This window comes from Aulonocara stuartgranti (genome assembly GCF_965226115.1).
Source record: "Aulonocara stuartgranti genome assembly, chromosome: 23".
NCBI lineage: Eukaryota > Metazoa > Chordata > Actinopteri > Cichliformes > Cichlidae > Aulonocara > Aulonocara stuartgranti.
In genome coordinates this window covers 33,039,174-33,063,271 of record NC_138958.1, presented here as the reverse complement: position 1 = coordinate 33,063,271, position 24,098 = coordinate 33,039,174, and the positions used below count along the sequence as shown (strand labels likewise).

At 40.7% G+C, this 24,098-nt stretch overlaps 1 protein-coding gene across 2 annotated transcripts in view; it reads left to right on the top strand.

Moving 5' to 3' along the window:
• The first annotated feature begins 15,299 nt into the window (after positions 1–15,299).
• Positions 15,300–24,098, top strand: part of LOC309699716 (vang-like protein 1) — a 69,563-nt gene continuing 60,764 nt past the window's right edge. For both annotated transcript variants that reach the window (XM_082522861.1, XM_082522860.1), the window contains exon 1: positions 15,300–15,475. The gene's annotated coding sequence lies outside the window, so the exon portion shown is untranslated. The remainder of the gene's footprint in view (positions 15,476–24,098) is intronic.

Genomic DNA, 24,098 nt, shown 5'->3' with positions numbered 1-24,098 from the left:
ATGAAAGGTGAAACAAGTGCAAATCCAGTTTAGCATACAGATGAAAACTCAGCCTACTGTACACACATGCACATGGCTGTGTGTGTTTGCACATGTGCATGATAAAATAAGCGCACATTCATAGAAGGAAACTCAGTCAGCTGCACACGCACACACTTGCTCTCTCTCTCTCTCTCTCTCTCTCTCTCTCTCTCTCTCACACACACACACACACACACACACACACACACAGACCCAATGGTCAGCAGCTAAAGGCAGTGGTAGCCTACATGTGTGCTCCTGGCTGAAAGGCTCTCTCCCTCCCCAGAGAGGGGGCAGGTGTTACTCCAGACGAGCCAAGACAACCAAATTACTGGCCGTCTGGCACCTCCCGTGGGAAACCCGGCGAGAGAGGAGGGATGGGAGAGATGGAAATTTATGAGTGAGAGAGCAAGTGCTGAGATGTAATATTGCCAAATGGTATGAGCAAAAAAGAGATCCAAATATTTATATTCATTTGCGATATAAATATAGACGCCTATCCCCATCGATTGTGCTATAAAAGGCTTGTAGCTGAGTCGAGTTACAGAAACAGAGATGTGCAAATGCTTTTATCTAAGCCACATTAGATTATCATGAGAGAACCTTTTTTAAGCATGCACAGCCCCAGAGGGAATTGAACCTTTAACCCTGGATATGCCAGAATTCCAAATCAGCAACAGAATAAATAAAAATCTATCTATCTATCTATCTATCTATCTATCTATCTATCTATCTATCTATCTATCTATCTATCTATCTATCTATCTATCTATCTATCTATCTATCTATCTATCTATCTATCTATCTACCTACCTACCTACGGTGGCAGGTGCAGTCACATTTCTCCTTTAAAGTTTTTTTTTTGTAGACACTGAAGGTAGCAGGACATTTTGTTTCCTTTTCAGCTCAAGGGTCTCCTGGGTCTTGTTTTTCTATTTGGTATTTCTCAGTCAGTCATCTTCCAGACATTCTTGCTTTAACTTCAACTGCAGACTGGGAAAGTTTGCTGGCCGACATTGCTAACTCACTAATCAGACTGACACGTCAGTCATTAAATTCAGCATACAGTATATACCTTCTGAAATATAAAAGAAAAACTCATTCATGTCTCATATTCTGAAAAAGACAAAAGTAGTTGATGATTTCAGCTTAAACTGTGGGTAAGGAGTCCTTGGGGGCTGCGCAGAGCTTTGCATACTCATGTCTAAATCTCACTAGAAGCAAAAGTGGCAAAAATACATGGAACAACACAGGTCACTCTTGTTCATGTTTGTGCATTTTTTGGTCCTTCTGTTTAGGCCCTGCCTCTGAGAATATAAAGTCAGTAAAATTAATAAAACCCTCCACTGCTGCCTTTGCTTTGTACTTCTACACTTCTGGTCACTTTGTTTGGTAGACCTTTCTAGTACTGGATTGGACCCTTGACTTCAGAACTGTCTTAATTCTTTGTGCTAGTAAGATTCCTCAGAGATTTGATCCAAATTCACGTGATAGCATCATGAAGTTGCTGCAGATTTCCCATCCAGCTACATGACACAGACAACAGACATTACTCAGGTAGCTTTTCTGTTTGCGGTCAAATACTATCCACTCTCAGTTTGTCTCAACATTTACATGAAATCTTGAGAGTTTGAAAAAGCCACCAGCATGGACTTTTGTCATTTGGCATTTTGTCTGGCTGTCAGGCCTCTAACTAAAGGTTTAGGTTCAATCTCAGTACTTTCTGGATTCTGTAGTAGAAGGATCTTTCTTCACAACCCACACCTTAAGGCTGACAACACATTCTGGGTATCAATAAACAGAACTCCATAATAAGCTTTCGCCATTATGTAAGTAATGCTATCAAGTTGGTCTAAGAAGAAACACACAGGAATGATACATGGCCTGTTTCTTTTTACAGCGCTATTCTACTTTACTGAAGCGCTCTATACAAAATGACACATTCACCCATTCACACAAATGTACATACAAGCACCTATTCACACGTTTCATAATCTGACAAACACATTGGAGCAACTTGGGGTTCAGTATCTTACCCAAGGATACTTTGGCATGCAGACTGGAGCAGCCAGGAGTTGACCACCAACCTCCCAATCAGTGGATGACCTACTCTACCTGGTCGAACAGGTCATCCATCGGGAGTATGAATGTGTGTGAGTGTTAGATAGAAAGTACTTAACCATAGAAAATAACTGCTTGTATGAATTTACAGTTAATCTGAGATACAACAATCACATTGAGTTCAGGAGGGCTCACAGTGGTATGGCTGTAAGCTGGAACTGAAGGAAGATGTGATGAGACAGTGGGATAAGCAAAAGACTTTAACCTTGGATAGCAGGTTTAAGTCTTTTACAGTTTTTCTCAGTCGCTTTGGTGCGTTTCTCAGAACACCATTAACATTTGCACAGCAGTTAGTGCATTTCCCAAAACAATTAGTGCAAACTGCAAAACCTAGTGGATAGCCTGCTAAAGCACGTCACATGCACAGAATTGATTATCCATACCTCAAAAGCAAGTATCCATGTCAATGAAACTGTCAGTGCCATCAAAATGAAAAGTCTTGACACCATCTTTATGAACAAGATAGTCAAATGGCATTGTCATGTTTCCACTATGACAGTTTATAATTTCAGTGTTTCCCATTGCAAAAACAATTGGTGACACCTGAAAATGCTGACGACAGCACTATGGCCTACCTGTACAGCCATCTGAAATGTGCAGTAAAGTCACTGTAGATGTTATGGGAGTCTTGGGAGTAACTGAGACACTGAATACGTACGTTTCACATTTCCATTGTGTAGAAGTGTTTGTAATCCTACAGAATTGTGCAAAAGAAAAATATGCTACAGTCACTTGTTCACTGTAGAATACATGTAAACATAAAATCACCAATTTGGTAGAGCCTCCTCATGAGTGACAGCTGTAATTCACCTGAGATCAATTGTTCAATTTCGGAGACATTTCCAGGAAAAATGATACAGAAAGGTATAGGATTTGCTTGACAGATGGCCAATATTTGGCATGTGATAACTAGTTCAACAATTTTGTGTGTGATGACTTAAGCAATGGATGTATGACTATTAGTTTTATTGGGAATGACTGTTCAGCATCCATAGGTATGATTACTTTTGACTGACATGACATAAGCAAATGGAAATGTCAGAAAGCAGCAGGGAAATGTATGGAAGCAACTGATTCATGTCCAAAATCATTTGCAGTTTGTTCAGAGAGAGGAGAAATTGCTACTATGATGTGCACAAATGACTGAGTGTTGTGGAGGTTGAACTAATAGTTATGAGAATTTCAATTCTGATCTGAGAAACGCACCAAAGCGACTGAGAAAAACTGTAAGTAGCTAAAGGCAACAATGAGTTAATATCTCTAGAAGGAACCGTTTCTTATTTTTCAAGCAACTTTAATTTGATCTAAATCTAATGTTAGGCTAGCATAAACAAAGACGCTGCACCTTTTATGCACTAAGTGTACATACGATCCACTTGGCGGGTTTATTTACCATTGTACCAAGTTTGATAGCAACAGGCACTGTTGCTGTGTGTGTGGGAGTGTGTTAACATATAGCCTAAACTTGTGCTCAGCTCAGCCTCTGACCAAAAACACCAGAAAATCTGATTCTTTACTCCACGTCCCTGTTGACTCGTTCCCGCTCTCTGCTCCCTGTACACCCTGGGATATGTGTGTAAACTTTTTTGCTAAGGCTCTTGCTAAACATTTTTAATGAGTTCATGCCTAAACTTGCTTCCCATTTTACCTGAAGTCACAACAACTGTTAAAACACGTCACTGAGGACAAGAACACCACACCTGTCACATGTTGAAAGGACGCGGTCTGCTACACTCAGCTCTTATTACTGTCGACATTTCATTTTGATTTCCACGAGATTATTTGTTTTACATTATCCAAATCTGACTGGCCCAGTATTTCAGAGTCTATCAACGCTTTCATTTTAAAAAAAAAGGAAAGAAAGAAAGAAAAGAACACCAATATGTTGCATCAACAGATTGTCCTCTTCAGAAACACAAAACAAGCTCTGTGATTCTGGCATGGCGTGGAGACAGACTTCTGCTCAAGCTTATTGAATGGAGGAGTCCATCTGTACATTGCCACGAAGCACTACAAGGCCATTTGTGCTCTTCATCCCAAAAGCTTCCATAGCATCAGTCCTCTTCAATTTATTCTTTACAAACCCCCAGAAGGGGCAGGGGAGAGAAAAGTGACAGGCGAAGCCCAAACTGCTGAGGGCACTGAACAGCCTGGCTGACAGTGTGGCCGGTGCTTGTGTGTGTGTGTGTGTGTGTGTGTGTGTGTGTGTGTGTGTGTGTGTGTGTGTGTGTGTGTGTGTGTGTGTGTGTGTGAGAGAGAGAGAGAGAGAGAGAGAGAGAGAGAGTGAGAGAAAGTGCCACGTTTCACCACATCCCCCCACTCTCTTTGCACCGTGTGGCTTATGTAACAGCGGAGGCCGAGGAGTGACCATATGTCAGGAGGTGTGTGCAGACGGCAGGGGATTATACAGGGGCCATTAGCAGCATTTGGACATCCTTCTCCTCATCATCATTCAGGTATAGAGCTACTCAAATCCAGGAGAAGCACACACACACACATTTAATTCTGAGAGCTCACTAGCTCTGTGTAAATTGGACAGGGAGAAAGAGTATGACAACAAACAGCCATATGTTCACAGTACAAGGAACAACATTTGGGGCTTTTTGTGCTGCCTCATTTTTTCTCCCTCGCTTTTATTCTCCACGTCACCGGGTATTATGGAAGTGTTCATGTTCAAGGCGAGAACTCCCCACTGCAACTCCTTCCCCACCCACACCCGCCCCTTCCCCACCTTTCCTTCTTGCTTGCCTCTATCATTGCAGTGTGCTTTTGGGAGAGTGCGTGGAGTGTGCACATCCCTGCCTGTGTGTGTATGTGTGTGTGCAGTATGAAGGGTGCTCGTGCTGCAGAAGTACAAAGCCTGGTCCATGTGTTGAAATGCAGCCCCCGGGATGGACCGTATTATCCCTGCCTACTTCACCAGCAGGGTCCCGGGGCTCGAGCTGGCTCGTGGTCCTTTGTCTCCAAACAGATGGAAATGGGCAAAGGAGAGGAGAAGTGGAGAATCGGAGAGGAGGAGGAGGAGGAGGGAAGGAATAGAATGGATGGAAGAAGGCAAAGGGGAGGGAGAAAGAGTCAGTCTGTTCTCATTAAGTGCTGTATTGAAGAAGACGTCCCCCCACAATGCGTCAGCAACCGTGGATGTTCCCCCTCTCATTCAGGCTCACGCTCGGACCATCTGTACCACAGGGTCTGTCATAAGGTGTGCGTGCATGCATTAGGCCCCGGCATACGGCCCAGTCTGGCGAGTTAAAATGGTGATATTCATTGGGTTTCTATTTGGTTAAGATCGTTTAAATCCAATTGTTGGACCTTTGTTGCGGACGCCTCATTGGATGTGAGTCACTGTGAGTGAGGAGGGGAGTTTATTCAACATCCTGCTGTCCCTTTTTTAAGTCTCAGAGGGCACAGGGACAGAGCCAAGATGTAGATTTCTAATTAGCAAATCCTAAAGACATTAAGGAAGAATGATCTCTACTTTAATCCTGTTATTATATTTTAGTGTGAAATACATTTTTGCTCCTTGTGGCCCTGTTTTGAACTCAAGCCGTCAGGTTGTTGCAGAACTGGGTAGCTAATATTAGTTACTAATTTCTAGTTACTCTGCCACACCACTGTTCGGTGTATAAAAATATGATCCCAGACTCCACAGTGAAAATAAAATTAATCTAAAAAAAGGTTTTGTTCGCTGTTGTACTTCATGGCTCTCCTTCAGGGAACAGAAGTTATAGACACAACTGTTCATTTTGCAACGCAAAAACACAAAAGATATTAGATTTGGCATTATGAAACACACAGAAATATATTAAATATTCACGTGAGACATAGAACCTGGTCATGTTTTTTCATTTGTGTTTGATTTTTTTTTTTAACTGATGTTCAAGGGCAATTTTGGCATTCAGTGTTGCTCTTCTCCTTGAATTATTTGCAAGGCCGCTCAACGTGCTGGGAGGCAAAAACTGGCAACGAATCTCTATGAATTAGGTACATTTAGAAAGGTAGGGCCTTTTGGACAACATCATTTCAGTTGATATTGCTGTGATGGATATTAAACTTACACTTGTTTAAAAAAAAAAAAAGAACTTTATTCCTGCAACCTAACTTTTAGGTTTTAGGTTTTTAGTGCCCTGTAGCTGCTCATTTTGTCTGTTGGTAATCCAGCTTTTTGTCTTTTTGGATTTTGTCTTAATTAACTTTATTTGTGTCATTTTATATCAGATTTAATGATTTTGTCTTGTTTGATTCTCACTACATATATAAAATTGTATGTTATTAGTATTAAAGTTTATTAAACCATTACTATATAAAAAATATTAAACCATAGATAATATGAATATATATAACATTGCTCATTTGTTTTTGATGTTAACAATCAGTACTTGATCTTATTTTAGAATCTGATACAGCTGATCATATAATCATTTTAAGAATTGGGCTGAAAGCAACACATTTAAATTGTTATTTGTTTATCTTTATCGTAGAGAATTCTTGACAACCTCTAAAATAACAAAGTGACTTCATTTAAGGGCTCATGTGGACTTTCCAGTAAATCTACCCTTCATCAACTTAAAAATAGTGCTATGTTCATCCTTTTGTCTGTCTGAGTGCCTCAAAGAAACTAATGCATGCGTTTACATCTAGCATGTATTGTAAGTGTATATAGCCTACCTAAAAAGTATTGCTTGTTTGGAAAGCTTATTTTTAAAGAAGTTCATGACCTACCTCCAGTATAGAGCAGTTCCAAAGTGCAGGACAAAAAGATTTTCACCCTTTATGACCTGAACAGCTACAGTCAGTGGACCTGAAAGCAGCTGGAAATGTAAGTCTGTAAGTCTTAAAACTGTACTCTTATGTCTGGCTTTTGATTCAGTTGATCTTTATTGAAATAACTTCATTTTATTTGATTTATATCTGCTCATCTGACCTGTAGTTTTATTCTGTTTAATTATTTGGCCTTAAATCTTTTAATGTTTCAGCATCACACCTTCTTATTTGCTGATTATAACTTATTGATATCTGACTGGTCATTTTATTGTATTTATGTTTTACTTTTTAGTACTTTTTAAATATTTCTAATATTTGAACTTTGTTTTTGAATTCTTTTACAGGCATCTTATATTGTACTTACAAGCTATTCTTAATATAACTGAATCGTTTAATCTTGTTTAATCTTAATCTTTAATCTTTTTTAAAAAATTATTTTAAGGCTGTTTGTTGTTATTATTATGTTAATTACGTCATGTTCTGTCTGATTATCTGTTTCCCAGTCTGTGAAGCAGATCAGAAATACACCAACCTTCATGAGAGATGATACACAAATAAAGTCTGAATTGTGAATGCGCCAAAAATATTTTTATGATATATATATCTGAGAGGAAGCCTTGAACTTAAAGTTAATTTGTCACATACACTGAATGAAACAGGCCCCGAACATGGAATCTCATCTGGCTGACTGCGAAGCGGTGTTTCTCTGGAAACTCTGGCATTCATCTCTTTCTCTCTTTCTCTGCATGCATGCGTGTGGTCTCATAAACGGCATCTCTTCCCACTTCGTCTTCATTTTTACGCGCTTTCATTTTTCTCCCCTATTTACCAAAAAAAGCCCCTCTAAACTCATAAACTCCGTGTCTTTGGGGAGGGATCCATCCATCTTCCCAACACCAAATTGAATTGATCTCGGGGGGTGGGATGGGTGGGGAGGTGGGCGCCTCGTTTTCTCAAAAGGGGCCATCTGCGCGCGCTTCCCGCTTTGAATAAACGTGAAAAGTGACAGCACGCGCTGCTGCCGCTGCTCCTGCTGCCTGCCGTCACACGACGCGCGTGCCAATGAGGGCTCCTCGTGCTTTCACTATCACCCATGTGGGGGCGGAGGGGCCGTGTGTTAACTTGAGTGTCCTGTAATTACATTGAAACGTTGCGCTTTATTAATTCTAAGTTAAAATCACAACTTTTCACTTTTAACCGAGGAGTAAAATAATGGCGAATTACAGACAAAATAACACGTTATCGCAAAAATAATGAGCACGTTTCTTCAATTTTATGGCGTTCGTTACTGCAATAATAGAAATTATTATATATACGTCTGCCAGCTGCTTGATATACACTGGTCAGTCATTTGGGGAGTGTAATTGTGGCAGATTACCACTTGGTGGCGCACTAATCTTAAACTACGATGCCTGGAAACTGCTGCTGCACGTGAACTGGATTATTCAAAAATAAAGCAGCTAAATTGTGAAAAGTTGTGAAAACTGTGAAAACATTTTCACTGCTGATTTTTTAAAATCACACGTGTTTTCTTTTAGCTTTCATATAAAGTGACGGAGAATCTAACATTCACCCATGTCTTCCCTCCCCCCAGGCTTGACACAAGACTGGTGATTATTTGGTTCTCCAAAGGGGGGAGAAAAGAGGGAAGCTCCGGGGTCGTGTCCCAGTCATGACCTCCATTGTGTTCTGGAGGGGATGAGATATATCTAAAAGAGTGCTGCGTGTGTGTGTGTGTGTGTGTGTGTGTGTGTGTGCATTGCATTTCAAAGCAGGACAAAATATTGATTCATATACAGCTGTGCAACTGCTGGAGGCATCTGTTGCCTTGTGGATTGAGCACTGTGTGTTTGGAGACTGAATGAACTGGCTCGAGCCCTCTTTGTCTTATGACACAATAGATGGAGAAGACAACAACAACAGAGAAATGTGAAATCAATTGGTGGGGATATATATTTATCACTGATGTTCTGTAGCCTTTATTTAATTTGTTTATCAAGGTTAGACTGCTATATATAGAAGCTGCAGGGGAAAGTCTAAGTAGAGGTGTTCTACTTTGGGTCTCTCCTCATCAAGCTCCTTACTTTATCTCTTAGGGAGAGTCCAGCCAATCTTCAGAGGAAGCAAATTTCCACTGATTGTTTCAGCAGTCTTGTTCTTATGGTCTCTACAACGAGTTTGTGGCCATAGGTGAGGATGGGAATGTAGATTGACCAGTAAATCAAACGCTTTGCTTTGACACTCAGCTCTCTCTTCACTATAATAGATCAGTACAGACCCATCACTGCAGACGCCACCCAGTCTGTCTTTCAGTCTCCCACTTCACTTTCCCATGAACAAGACCCAAAGACACTTAAACTCTTACACTTATTTCAGCAACTTGTGCTTGACCCGGAGTGAGCAATCCACCCTTTACAGTGAGGACCACTGTATCACACTTTCAGCCCTTTTCCACTACTACCTAGTCAAGTTGGCTCAGCACAGCTGAGTTCGTAGGATTTTCCATTAGGTGGTGGTTCCTTGTATCAGGTATGTTTTTAGCGCCTACTCGGCCAGGGTTCCGAGCGATCCAGGGCAATCTGAAAATATGATGTCAACAGACTGAATGATTGGCTAGTCAGTGGCATCACTTGATGAGTCACAAGAACATCTCTTTCTTGAAAGTCAAAACCAACATTTTTGAAACCCAGCAATGAGGGAAATGACTGCACAAAAACTATACCATGGTCCCTGAGGCTGACAAAAAGACACAGACCAGCAGGTATACCATTGCGTTGACATCCTTATACTACCAGCAATGCGAACCAAGCTCTCACTAAGGCTATACATGAACCGAATGACCCATAGCAATTGGCCACTCACCCTGCATTCCCAAAGAACCCCCACAGGATTCTCCAAGAATGCTTTCTTCAAGTCCAGAATACACAATTTGGCTGGTTGGGCTACCTCCCACACACCTTCACACAAGGTGTACCAGGACAGAAACTGCATTGCTCTTCTTAAATCAGTGGTTTGACTAACAAATCCAATCCTCTCCAGCACCCTGGCATACCCTTCACACAGTGGCCGAGGAGTGTGAATCAGCACACCCTCCAGTCCTCCTTCTTAAAAAGGGGGACCATCACTCCGGTCATCCCAAGGCTCTGTCCCTGACTTCCACAAGATGCTGCAGAGGTGTGTCAACCAAGACAGCCCTACAATATCCAGAGTCTTAGAGGACTCACCTTTCTCTCCTCCTCCCCCTCTCCCCCACACTCTGCTTCCAGGTGTGTCAATAGGGATTGTCAAACTATTCTTTGCACCACCTGGCTATATCCTCAGTTGAGGTCATCAGCATTCTATCCCCATTGCATATAGCATAGCAGGAAGCCAGGTCTCCTTCCTTCCTGAGTCTCCTGATGGTTTGCCAGAATTGCCTCAAGGCTGACCGAAAATCTTGCTCCATGGCCTAACCGAGTAATCAACACCTGAGGTTCTGCTTTAGCTACTGCTAGGACCACATTGCTTTACTCGGCATCTTCGTATTTGTCAGCTGTCTCCAAAATCCCACAAGCCAGCCAAGCTTGATAAGACTCTTTTTTTCAGCTGCCTTCACCTCTGACATCTGGTCGGTAAATTACCACCATAACAAACACCAACCACCTTGGGGCCACAACTCTATATTGCAGCTTCGACAATAGGGCTGTGCAACATGGTCTACACGGACTCAGTGTCTACAGCCTCCTTTGTAATGCTGTTGAAGTGTTGAAGTTGGATTTGAAGATCTCACAGACTGGGACCTCTGTCAGATGCTGCTAATGCACCGTCATTACCCTAGACTACATCAGGTCCATCCAGCATCCTCCCCCACCACCAGATTCAGCTCACTATCAGGTGATGATCAGTTGACAGCTCTACTCCCTTCTTGTTCAAACATGCAGCCACAGATCTAATGAAACATACACATGTACTATATAGCGGTAGGTCTGATGATACAATTAAAAAATCAATGATCGACCTGCGACCTAGGGCAGCCTGGTGCCAGGTGCACTTGTGGACCCCCCTATTCTCACATATGGTGTGTGTTATGGGTAAACAGTGGTTAACACAGATGTCCACATAAAAAGTCCCCCGGAGAGGACAATGGAGCCCAGCTTGGGTACCTTCAAGCACCACATCCATGGATTCCAAGGAGACTGGGTACACTGAGCAGTAAGTGCAAATGATATGAAGGTGCAGAGAAGCAGTCCTCTTGTCCACCACTGAAAACTCCCAACGTGAAGGCACTGAACCACTACAGTCCGTCCTGCGAGTGGCGGGCCCACAGACCGACCCATGTATTGCTTTAATGCAATTTCCAGCCTCGGTCCATCACCCGTGTCCCTCGATTGTTTCTTCATCACAGGGGTTTTTCTGAAACCCATTATCTGGTCTCTCACCATGGATGAGTGGATGTATTGTTTGTCTTAGAAAAACCAGCTAACAGGAAATATCTTAATGCACAATAACTTATTTTTCTTTAATACTTTATATTGGTACTTTTAGTAAGGTTAATCATCTAAATACTTCTTCCACCACTGCTGAACTGTTAATCCACAGAAGTGTGATTATCTCTAAAACTGAACAGCCAAATGCTCAGGCGACACTGACTATAGCATCATAACATTCGTGTCTGCCTTTATCAAAAGAAGAGTAGTTATCTGGAGTGCTTGTTTACATTCTCTTTTCAGAGGCTTACCCAAGGCCTCACTGACTTCATTGTGTTTGTTTCACTAACTGTGTCCAAGCCAGATTGCTATCGCTCCACTGCTTTGTTTTTTTGCTCTGAGTGAGTGACTGACATCATTGACGACTGTTTACCTTTTTCAGCATCATGAGCTGTGACAAAAACATTGCCTCTCTGTGTAAGTGGGAGGGGAGAAAAGACATTGGTGCTTTTGTAAATAAACAAATACATTTAATATATCAATAAATCACAGGAAAAATATCTTTTTAGAACTGTGCTAGATTTTCATATTCTGCCCATTTAGTTCATGCAGTTTTACATTAAAATATCTAATTTTAAATCTTTCTTAATGTTGTGCTATTTTGATATAAATGCCTGCAATTTTCACTTAAAAATCCAGATTAAAGAAGGATATTATATTCAATCTACAAAAGCACAGAAAACCCCCAAAACAAACAAAACAACAACAAATTGAAATTATTGTATTTGCGTTTTCCAATATAGCCCTATGCTTAACATGTCTTACAAAAGTTGAGATATACAGTAAAATATTAAAAATGAATTCAAAAACAAATGTACCCGGTAAAAAACAACAACAAAAAAACAACAAAAAACAAATTGCGCAAATAAGCGATTCATTTGTAATATTGTTGCATATGAAGAAACAGAGATAAGAAGTTCAGCACTATGAAAAACTGCCAGGTCTCTTCCTGTTTAAAGTAAGTTCTTGCTCCCCACTGTCACTAAACACTTGCTCACAGGAAACTGTCACAGTGTAGAGGTTCTCTCTCTATTACTACCACTGTGGATGGATGGATGGACTAACTGTACAAATAGTTAAGTCATTTAAAATTATTTTCCTTACAAATGTTCTAAATTAGTTTCTCATGTTATTTGCACAGTATTTGTGTATTCAATAAGCAGCGCTATTATTTTTAAGATGTTTTGTTTTAAATGAGAGAAATCTCTGCATACAAAGACCAAGGCAAGGACTACTGAAGAGCTAAAATCCTACACTCACAGTTAAAGTACAACTTTTCAACTATTTTTAAAAGCCAAACAGCTAATCAACAAATCACATAGCAGCTCAATGCATTTAGGTGTGTAGACATGTCAAGACAGCCTGCTAAAGGTATAACCGAGCAATGGATTGGAGAAGAAAGGTGATTTAAGTCACTTTGAGTCTGCCATGTTTACAGGCTTCAGATAAGCTAATCTGAGTATTTCAGAATGTACTAATCTCTTGGGATTTCCCACACAATCATCTCTAGGGTTTAAAGAGACTGGTCTGAAAAAAAGAAAGTCTCCCGTGAGTGGATGAGAATACCTTACTGATGCAGGAGATGCGACAATGGCCAGATTACTTCATGCTGATAAAGAAGACAAAAGTAGCTCAAATAAGCACTTCTTACAACCAAGCAAGAAAGTGAAAAAGAGCATCTATGAACACACAAGGTGTCAAACCAAAGCAGATGGGTTACAGCAGCAAAAGACCGTGCTGCTGCCCCTCCTGTCAGCTAATATTTGAAAAGTCTCTTCTAAATGGAACAGTAAACAATTTTTAGAAATGTTGCCTGGTCTGATGAATCTCGATTTTTACTGCAACATCTGGACGGTAGGGTCAAAATCTGAAAGCTGAACATGAAAGCATAGATGCAACCTGCCTAATATCAACGGTCCAGACTGAAGCTGGTGATGTAACAGTTTGGGGCATAGTTTTTTGGCACACTTTGGGCCCCTTATTACTGAGTGTTGTTTAAATGCCAGAGACTTCCTGGGTATTGTTGCTGATCGCTTTATGATCACACTGTACCTATCTTCTGATGGGTGCTACCAGCAGTAAAATGCTCCATGTGACAAAGCTCAGATCATCTTAGACTGCCTTACCAGGGTTTTGTTTATCTCACCAGGTTAAGGAGACGACGCATACGCCACAAGGTTCATGCAGCGACTGGTGACTGAATCTGCTCTGGACCGTTTGTTGCCTTCCACCTGCTCTCTTCTATTTTCCTCTCACATTATAACTGTTTCTATCATAAAAAAGGTGAAAAGATCTGAATACATTTTCTCAGTCTAAACTTTGTACAATTTTCAACTTGACATCCATTTTCTTCTTTTTATCCGATGCAGGATTCCAAGATAGCTGGAGACTCTCCCAGATGTCATAGCACAAGAGGTGGCTGGACAAGATTCCAGTCTGTCACATGTTTAACCCACTGAGATGGACAGCTATTTCCACCTTTGCATCTATGGCTAATATAGAATGAGCAGTTAACCTAACATGCATGTGTTTGCACTGTGGGGAGAAGCTGGAGTACCTGGAGAGAATCCATAGAGATCCCGCAGGGCTGGTGAATTTGAATATAGGACCCACATGCTGTGAGCTGACAGAGCTAACCACTGCACCATTGTGCCACTCAAATCACTTTTCAAAGTACTGCATTCTGTGTCCAACTGTTTGTGGAAAAGTATATGTTTTTTTGAAGAATGAGATATTCTTTAAGGGTCCATTTTGCTATAAGTCTCTCTTTTGTTTTTGTGTCTGGCAACAACCAGGACTGTAAGTCTCTGTGAGAAACGGTTTCTTTTTTAGAATTCATCAGCAGCTCTGGAAGGATGTATTTGAGTATTTCCTTAGATCTTTTATACCACTTTGGCTTACCTACAAGCTTAATCCTGTGATGGCTTAATCCTGTAGAAGTGGGCAGAACTATCTCCAATTATTAATGAACAGCTGAAAAGGTGTGTCTTGTTGTATTAGCTATTTATCATTAAGTATTTTTTAAAGTAAAAGTATCATTATTAGTATTGGCAATACTTGCTCTGTATTTACTTGGTACTGGATGGATATTGAAATTCACAGTATCACACAGCACTATAATCCTGACAAGGAGAAAAACCTCAGTGTTTAGCAACTCTGTGAAACAACTCCAGAGAAAGAGAAAAACAGCAAGAACCACTCATCAAGATCAGCCAGAAATCGGTTCCTTTCTACAGCAGTGGTTGACCAAAGCAAGAAATGGGAAAAGGCAACACAAAGTCTGCAACAAAGACTACGAGTAAATGATCATTTTTAAGTTTTTGGCATAATGTGTTCCCATTACATTTAGTCTTTTCTACACTTTATGCTCAATAAAGTGTTTTACACTTTGTTAAACAATGGTGATTTTAATCCATTGTGCTGTAAAATCCAATATGACTACACATTTTAAAAATGATTCATTATTCACTGTAAAGTGATGCTTAGTTTTTATACTTCCAATTAATCCCAAACAGAATAATAGAAAATGGAAACAAGAATTTCAGGAGGATGATCTGTCATCAGTTATGTAACTAACATGTGTGAAAGTTGTCATTTTCACATATATTCCAAGAACCTTCTGTTTTCATCAGCTTTACTGACCATTTCAACAGCTAACAACACTTTTTTTTTCTACAAACATTAAGTCCCTCTGGACACCGCAGTTTTCAGTGGGTGAAACATTTCATTACTTATCCAGGAATTTACTAAGGCATTTTTTATTGCACAGTTCGTTATCGAATGCTTTATTTCGACTCTTCTGGTCCTTCATATCTTATATATTATTAAACGGCTTATGCAGCAGGTTCACTTTAATTCGGTGTTTCTGTGATCTTTGCAGTGGCAAACTGGGGGCAAAGACACCCCCCTAGCGCCATGTATCCGCACTGCACCCCCTCACGCCGAGAAGCACTGCCCCCTGTGAAATTCCTGACTGCCAGGGTGATTCCTACGGTTACCAAGGGCTGCTTCCTACTGTAGCTTACCGTGTGCTGTGTGGCAAACTATTTTATAACCTCTGGATAAATTATCAACCACGGGAATGATATCCCCAGCGATAAAGGGTGAGTTATGATTTAATTACACCTGAGATTGTGTCGGCCATGTGTGTTCTGCAGATGTTAGTGTGCGGGCTCAGCAGTGTGTGAAGCTCAGTCTTATAGCCTATAACGTCCTGTCTTGATTCCAGTCGCCTACAAAAATGTGTGTTAGCGTGCCTACCTGTTTTTCCATACAGACAACAAAGGCAGTTATCCGCTGAATGTGTGTTTTTAGAGAAAGACTTGGGAACACGCCCTTGCTTTTTTCCTACCTGTATGAAAGGAAATATTTTTAACTTAATTTCAATACCCTTAAACTGCGGTCAGACCCACGCACAAATCCACACTCGGAAAGTTACCCGTATTTGTTCATATTTGGCCGCAGTTTGGAGTTTCTAATCGTCTCGGATCGAGTAGATATACATATTTATTACTGTCGCTCTCTCAAACACAAACTCCCAGAGCTACTGAGAGAGAGAGAAAAGTGAACTATGTTTCATACGGATGGCTGGATCCGCATAACCCCGGCTGGTGCACCGCAGCTCAGCTGTTAACTGTAACCTGCGGCGGCAGAGTTGTCGCGGACGGATACATAATGACACCTCAAGCCTCGAAAAGCAACCAGTAAACCGAAAAACACCCAGTTCGCCCGCCTGTGACCACTGCAGCACGCTTTGGGTATTCAGCTCGTCGTAAATATGGGCTACAGAGGTTAGGGAGAGCAAGAGGGGGGCGTCCGAGGCCACGGTAAAACCGGGGAGTTTCCTGCCACTATAGGTCCGCCTGCGTGCCGGGTCACAGGTAGAGGTTGGGCGGGTAACCTTGCTCAGCAGCTCCACCAAACCGAAACATGACTTCTGTTTAGCTAAATGGTATCACTTTCCCTCGTGTAGGCTTAGGCTAGGTAGCTTTTGCTTTCGTGTGTGACTTGCTAAAATACTCCACGAGGGGAAAAAAAGTCTAAATTAAGTTAAGCAGGTGCTTATGTGGCACGTGCAAGTTAGGTGACTTCTAATTAATAACCTGTAATGGTTTCTGTTGAGCTGCTTTCATCATCAGTGGTTGCCTGCTCTGTCTACAGGCCAGTGTGTGATTGACAGAAACTTTAATTTCCAGTGAAACACACCAGGCCATCCTTTGCCATGTTAGTTTAGACAGGGTAGCATCTAATTATCAGCTGCTGTAATAAAAAAAAAAAAAAAAAGAAAGCTCATTACTATGAGCCAAAGACTGCAAACTGTAATAAATGATACAAAACGGAGCAGAACAACAGATTTGTGGCACTTAGACTTGCTGAAGTACTTGTTAAACGACTAACCACTTGGTTAGCCTTAATAAAAAAGTTTTATATATAATTACAGTCAGTCATATAAAGGCTGATGTTTTCACACAGTTTCTGAAATCTGTCTAAATAAAAGCTGCATGAGTGATGCAGTGAGATCCCTGACCGACATTACATTGTGACAACAGCTTCCTCTCCATAAATTATGTAAGACCCTCATCATCATAAGGACTTTATATTCACAGTGCACATGGATTCTTTTTCATTTCCTGCTCTAGAACAGTGTCTCTGGTTTCCTCAAAGCTTATCAATGGTCTGTCTGTCATATGTAAAATGTGTGTTTGACAGTGCGTCTGTGTATACAGCATATTTGGACCTAATTCTTAAGCTTGACATCAGAATTACTTCTGTAAAATAACCATGAACTCTAGGCATTGCATTAGCTGGTTAGAAATCAGTGAGCTCTGCAGAATTCCTTACATTGCTGGGGTGGTTCTGATAAACAAGAGGCTCAGCCACTTTACATGCACTGCTGCAGTATAATGTGATGTGCTGAATAGCTTCTATTTAAATAGTTACACGAGCTGTTCAAGTAGAATCATAGAGGAAACAGGGCTTTCTCTAAGAAAAATAAGATTTGTGTAATCATGTTAATTTATGTCGTTCATGTGAAGGTGGAGTGATTTTTTTAAAATTCTTTTTACTTTTCTACTGCTTTTAGTACAACAATAATGATTGTGAAATGATTTTTTTTAAAGTATGCTGGCATTTTCACATGTCCAGTGGTTGAAATAATAAAATATTTAAAATGTAGTTAATAATTCATAGTGACATTTTGAGACTTATTGTCACTATTCTGCCTGGAAGAAAACAAACCAAAGAAAATACTGTAGTTATTTATGAGACCTCTAAACGACTCGGTGAGTTTTGGGGAAAGCTTATGGTTTGTGTCAAATTAGTCCCTTTCGCAATGATAACCATGTTTTGAAAAGCTTATCTTGCTTATCTTGCTGACTGAAAGCCCTGAAGGCAAACCTCTCATATGTGTGGTCTTTTTTCCCCCTTGTCTTACAAAGCCATGACATCACAAAGAGGTAACTGATCAGTTTAAACGATTGTCCTGGAGCAACGTCAGATACACAGGTAACCAGATGAAGTGTAAACAGAAACGCCTTTTGTAGTGACTGTTCTCGTTTACAACAGCTTCTTTAAAGTGTGAGACAAAATGGGGTTGAAGAGGATCCTAAATTGGATATATTTAAAGTCTCACATCAGTGAGGCTTGCGTTTCCGAAGATTAGCAGAACATCTGATTTTCATTCTGCATAATGGGAATTATTTTGCTTTGACAGGATAAAACGAAGAAGTTCACTACTCCTTCATAACCTATTGAAACTTTTTTTTTTTTGACTGGCATATTAATGTAGGGAAGCACTTTGAAAACAGAATTTTTTTTTAAAAGGGCTGCTTCCTGTTAAAAAGGAGGGAGCAGTTGCCAGTAGCTAATTTGTGTAATTCAAGATGTAAATAGTTTTTAAAAATTCTTTTAAAGTAGGATTGGGCACTTCATTCATTCCCACAGCATGTCTTTATCATGTCTTCCTTCTCTCACCCCAACTGGTCACGGCAGATGGCCCCGCCCCTCCCTGAGCCTGGTTCTGCTGGAGGTTTCTTCCTGTTGAAAGGAAGTTTTTTCTTCCCACTGTCGCCGAAGTGCTTGCTCATAGGGGGTCATATGATTGTTGGACCTTTCTCTGTATGTATGATTGTAGGGTCTACCTTACAATATAAAGCGCCTTGAGGCAACTGATGTTGTGATTTGGTGTTGTATAAATAAAATTGAATTGAATAGAGTCAAAAGTGAATCGAAAGCTAATACCACCAATCTGTAAAATGTTCCATTAATCACGATTTTGTTTGAGGGCATATTGCCCAGCCCTATTGTATAAACCAGGAGCTTCATATCAACTAGATAATCTGACTGTAGCTATTGCGTTCATCAGAAGTCAGTTTATTGACTGACCACCGAGGACCAGCTCATTGCGGTTGCCTAGTAACACCGTCACAAAACTGCAACAGGTAAAGGCCAGCTGTGAATCAAGCATAAGGTGTGGAGTCGGTGTCAGTGAGCCTGCCACTCTGCAGCAGCGCGAAATGTGCACGTTGAAAAAGTGTGAAGTCAGAAATCCTCAGATTCCAAATATGAAATGCTCGTGGAGTCTGTAAGTGTCTGCTGCTGGTTCTCTGGCTCTGTTTTCATCTCAGTGGTTTTCTCTGGGCTTCACTTTCATGACACTTGGGGATGTTGATTGAATTCCACAGAATTAATGGCCCTCATTTGCTCAGTCATAGATGACAACACAGTGAGCTTGTGACCGGGGCCAGACTTCCACTGCGACATGCTTCCCTCGTGTCCCGGCACGCCTCATGACTGCAGCCGTCATTGAGCTGCCTTCTCTCCAAGTGAAGTGAAGTCGGTACTTTGAACTGGGAGCTGCTTGGGTCTTATTACAGCGAAGGGAGATGTTTTATCATGGTGGTAATAGAGGCAGTGCTGCGAGGGCCTTGTGGCTATGGAGCAGGGCGGCGAGGGAGAAGGAATGAGCTGCGTGCTGATGTTGGGGAGCAACTGAGCATGCTAATTTGTATTGTAATGAATGACAAAAACATCTTTGTGTAGAGATTATGTCAAAAGTCAGGTTATCCAGTTATTTTATAACTAAGTGATAATCCCCAGTTTAGCACTAAGGCCATCACATGCTGAAGAACTGATTAAACACGGGGCTCATACATAATTAGCTCTTAATAACGTCTTATAGGGATGCACAAATTGTGACAGTCTGGGCTGATGGAGATGTTCATCCACCTGTTAGAAAGTCTGTCAGCGCGTCATCACATCATTTTTTTGACCTTTATCAAGCACAACATTGATGAGGAGCAACACATAAACCTCTGTTATCAGTAAATACCTCTCTACCCGCATCAAATACTGATACTTGGTCAATACTTCTGTGCATCCTGAGTATATTTCCTCAAACCTGCATCACTCAGAGATGAGATGTTCACTACAGATTTGGCCCTAATCATTTCAACCAATATGCCGGGAACATTCGACCTTTTAAACTTGTGGTTCAGTTGGGTTTTGTTGTTTTAAAGCAAAGTGAGTGTTACTGAGTATAAAATTAGGGTTGAAACAGTGCAGGAATCAAAGATTTGCCATAAAAGGCTGTGGGATTTCAGGATTAATCAGCGCTGGGTGTGAATGATCCACAGAGCTTTGCACTCCTGCTCTGTAAAGGGGAAGAACGGATAAGCAGGCTGCCTGAAAGGAGGTTTTGAATGAAAACACGATAGATAATCTTGGCTGCTTCATTAAATGCCTAATTTGCTGTTCAACACTGGAAAGTGCCATTTCTGCCTCTAACTTGGCTCCTACTCGTATAATGAGCATGCCTTCGTGGTTTAGGAGGAAATCAGCTTGCAGCAAATCACCTTGTTGGTTCAGTGACTTCGGCCCGCATGAAAACAACAGGTTCTGTACAGGCTGCATGTCTCTTCGTCTGTTGCTGTAAAAGTTCATTGTGTGCTATGGGACCAGTAATTTGGTAGGTTGTGAGTGAGCTGTGTGCTTCCTGGAGTTTCCGTAAACAGCTTCACAAATGTCAGTCTCACAAATAATTGTTAATCCCCTCAAGATGCAGCTGTAACTACTAAGTGCTTCCAATTTGATGTATTAAAACATCACATATTTTTCTTTCAGGCTGGTTGCTGTGAAGCTGTCAGTCAGGTCTGCTCAGGACTAGACACCCAGACTGAAAATGACCTTTTCGGGGACCCTTAGTTCTATTCTAAGTGAACTCTAGTTTGTGAAAAGGCACAGGATATGTGATGGCATTTGTATGAGAATTAACACGTAACATGTTTGTATAGTTTACTTACTTCATTGCTATAATCAGTCTACTCCTCTTTTCTTATGATCCTACCAGTTTATGACATATTAAAGCTAAGAGAGTTCCATTTATTTCACCTTATTTCAGATCACTATGAAATTATTAGTACAGCTGATGATCTTCATCTGGAAGATCATCAGTCTTTTTACCACTGATAATTTTATCATATACAAAAAATAAATTACATCTTTAAATATTACATCTTTCAGCAGACTAGCATAATTTAACCGGACATTAACGATGGCATGCCTGCTACAGAGCAAGATGCAGACAGTATTCCAGATGTTTTGAGTCACAGTTTGCATTCTGGATTTTAGATTTGTTGCACCACGAACAAACGTCCATCAGTCCATAAGCATCGTCTTACAATGGCTGGAAGATATTCACTGTGGCTCGTGTTGCACGTCTGCTATTATAACTATTACATATTCATTGTAGTACTTTCCCTGGAAGTTATCTTAGCCTTCCAAACCACAACATTCTCATTAAAATACATACTATGCATTTTTTTTAAAGTGAATCTATTATGCTTCCCCTTATTAGTCAGCATACCTTTACCATGTTATGTTCATAAAACGTGAATCCTAATGCAACAAAAGCTCAGGCTTCAGACTGTTTTGTACATTTTTTGTCTTCTCTTGGATCTGTACGATGTCGGTTAGAGCAGCTATCCCTGATATGATCGCCTCTGGCACGCAGCTCTGGTTGTGAATCAACAGCTTCACCCATGTGCTGTTGAAATCACAGTTTTCAAACCATAGCCAGTCAGAAGAACCCTCGCTTAAAAACTGGGTGGTCTCACTTGTCCTCTTCTTGATTTCTCTTATTCTTTTTTTTCATGTATGTTTCACGTAATCAAACTAATTTTAATATTTGATAAATATAACCAGAGTGAATAAATGATGATTTCATTTATTAAAGGAAAAAAAGCTATCCAAGCCTAGCTGGTCCTGTGTAATTGCTTTGCTTATTAATATTAACCACAGTTTTTGGGAAGCTGAGTTCAATTTCACAAGCCACACCCAGGCCTGTTTACTGCCAGACCTGTTGAATCAAGAAATCACTTAATTAGAACCTGTCTGACAAAGTGAAGTAGACTAAAAGCTCCCAGAAAGCACAATATAAAGAAATGGATGAGAAATTTGGAAAGGGTTATTTGATTGATTTGAAAAAAAAAGCTGAACTTTTTGTAATGTTATAAATTTTTCATTATATCTGGTAGGGCTGGGCCATATTATACCGTTCACGGTAATACCGGTATAATGTTAGGCAACGATAGGAAAATGAAATATCGCGATAGAATGGGAGTAAAACGCGCATGCGCAGTGCCTTTGTTTTCATACGCACATGGCCGATTGTTGAGTGAAACAGATGAACCAGAATTGGTTTGTAAAAATGGTGCAACTTCCGTGATGTGGAACTGGTTTGGTGTTTGTCCGTCAGATACACAACAAAGCACATTTTTTTGCAGAACATGCAAGCGGGCCGTCGTTATTGTCGTATTTGTCGGACTAAGATGCTCTTAAATCTGGGAGTAATCTGGGTCCTAAACTCCGTATGCTTCAGGTCAAACAACACTGCAGCATCACTTAGAGTTAAAAACTGTCTAAATTCTTTCATCTTTAATAAAACGATCAGCATTGCTGCTTTACCAGGTGTAACTATAAAGTTTAACTTCCAGGCATCCATGAAAACAAAAGTTATTACATTTAACGGAGTTAGAAGTTAGCAGGAAGCTAGCGGAAGTTAGCTCGCTAGTTTCGCTAGTTACCTAAGCATGATATTGCATGTTCTGACTGAGAGATTTCTGAAAAAAATCAAACGTACAGCTCTGCTATCACTTCCAACATAAATGAAGACAGGAAACTAAACAGCAGTGACGTTTGTAGGGTTACTGAAGTTGGGCTAGCTGGTATATAATGATGTGCTACGTGATCGCTAGCGATACAGCTATGTTAGCATAACATAAACAGTGAAGCTGGAGGACGAACACTAACACTTTTCCACTTATAAAAGTTAACGTGAAGGTTCTTCATGGTTAGAGACAAATGCAATCGCATGGCAGGATGCTGTAAACGGACCAAACTTCAGTCAGGAGAACAACTGAGATAATCCATCCACAATACGAGGTTAGTCATTAATATACTGCAACAACATGGGAATAGAGCAGCTGCCAGAGAATTCAACATTAATGAATCAATGGTACAGAAGTGGAGGAAGCAAGAAGAATGAGTTTAATAAAGTTTGATTTATCTGACTGCTTTGTTTCGCTTAATGTGCCTTATAATCCTGTGCACCTTATGGTCCGAAAAATACGTACTGCACACTGCAGTTTAATGTTGCAAAGCACCTCTTTTTAACTTCAGTGGATATTATACATGGTTATGCTCAGGATGTGTCAGCCCATTTCTACTGGAAATGCCTTTTGGTTAAACTTTCAGCAAGGAATTTGCATTTGCACTGTTACATTTTTATAAAGCTTTAATGTACATAAAAACCAGCTTCTTGTTTAAGTGAAAATAAATGGAAGGTTGTCTTTTTGCGCTAGTAATGTTGTGGAGTTGTATTTTGTCTCGCATCAATTATATCGTTGGTTATATCGTTATCGCAAATTTTCAAATATATATCGTGATAAATATTTTTGGCCATATCGCCCTGCTCTAATAGCTTATATTAACTCTTGGCTGATATTAATGTGACACCAGCCTCAAATAACATAACAAGTGATGTGGTGCTTTGGTTATGGTGAACCATGAGAAATATTTTTGATTCTGAATAATTGCATCCATCCAGGCTTCCATACCATATCCTAGCTGTGTCCTGGAATGGTTTTATTAAACAATAAAGACACTAACTTCAAAATTACTTCCCCTCAATTGAAGTATGAGACATGGTCAATATAAAGTCAGTAGAACTCAATCCATCCATATTTTGACAGACACCAAACCAATTAGGTGGTTGGAATAAAACAGAAGCCACATCACGTTAGGTTGATGCACGGAGCGTAGGAGGAGTTGCTGGCAGCAGCACATGCACTAACGTTTGAGGTACTGCAGTCACACACACATGTTAGGAGTGCGAGAGGGTTCAAAGAAAAACTGACAACAGAAAATGTTAATGAACTCGAGCAACAGTGTTACCGAACTTGGTGGGGGACAAACTGTAACACCAAGCATCATCTAAGACAATGCCATAAACAAACACCCAGCACGCCCCTGCGGGCGGTTTTATCCTTCAAGCTCGGGTCCTCTACCAGAGGCCTGGGAGCTTGAGGGTCCTGCGCAGTATCTTAGCTGTTCCCAGGACTGCGCTCTTCTGGACAGAGATCTCCGATGTTGTTCCCGGGATCTGCTGGAGCCACTCGCCTAGCTTGGGAGTCACCGCACCTAGTGCTCAGATTACCACGGGGACCACCG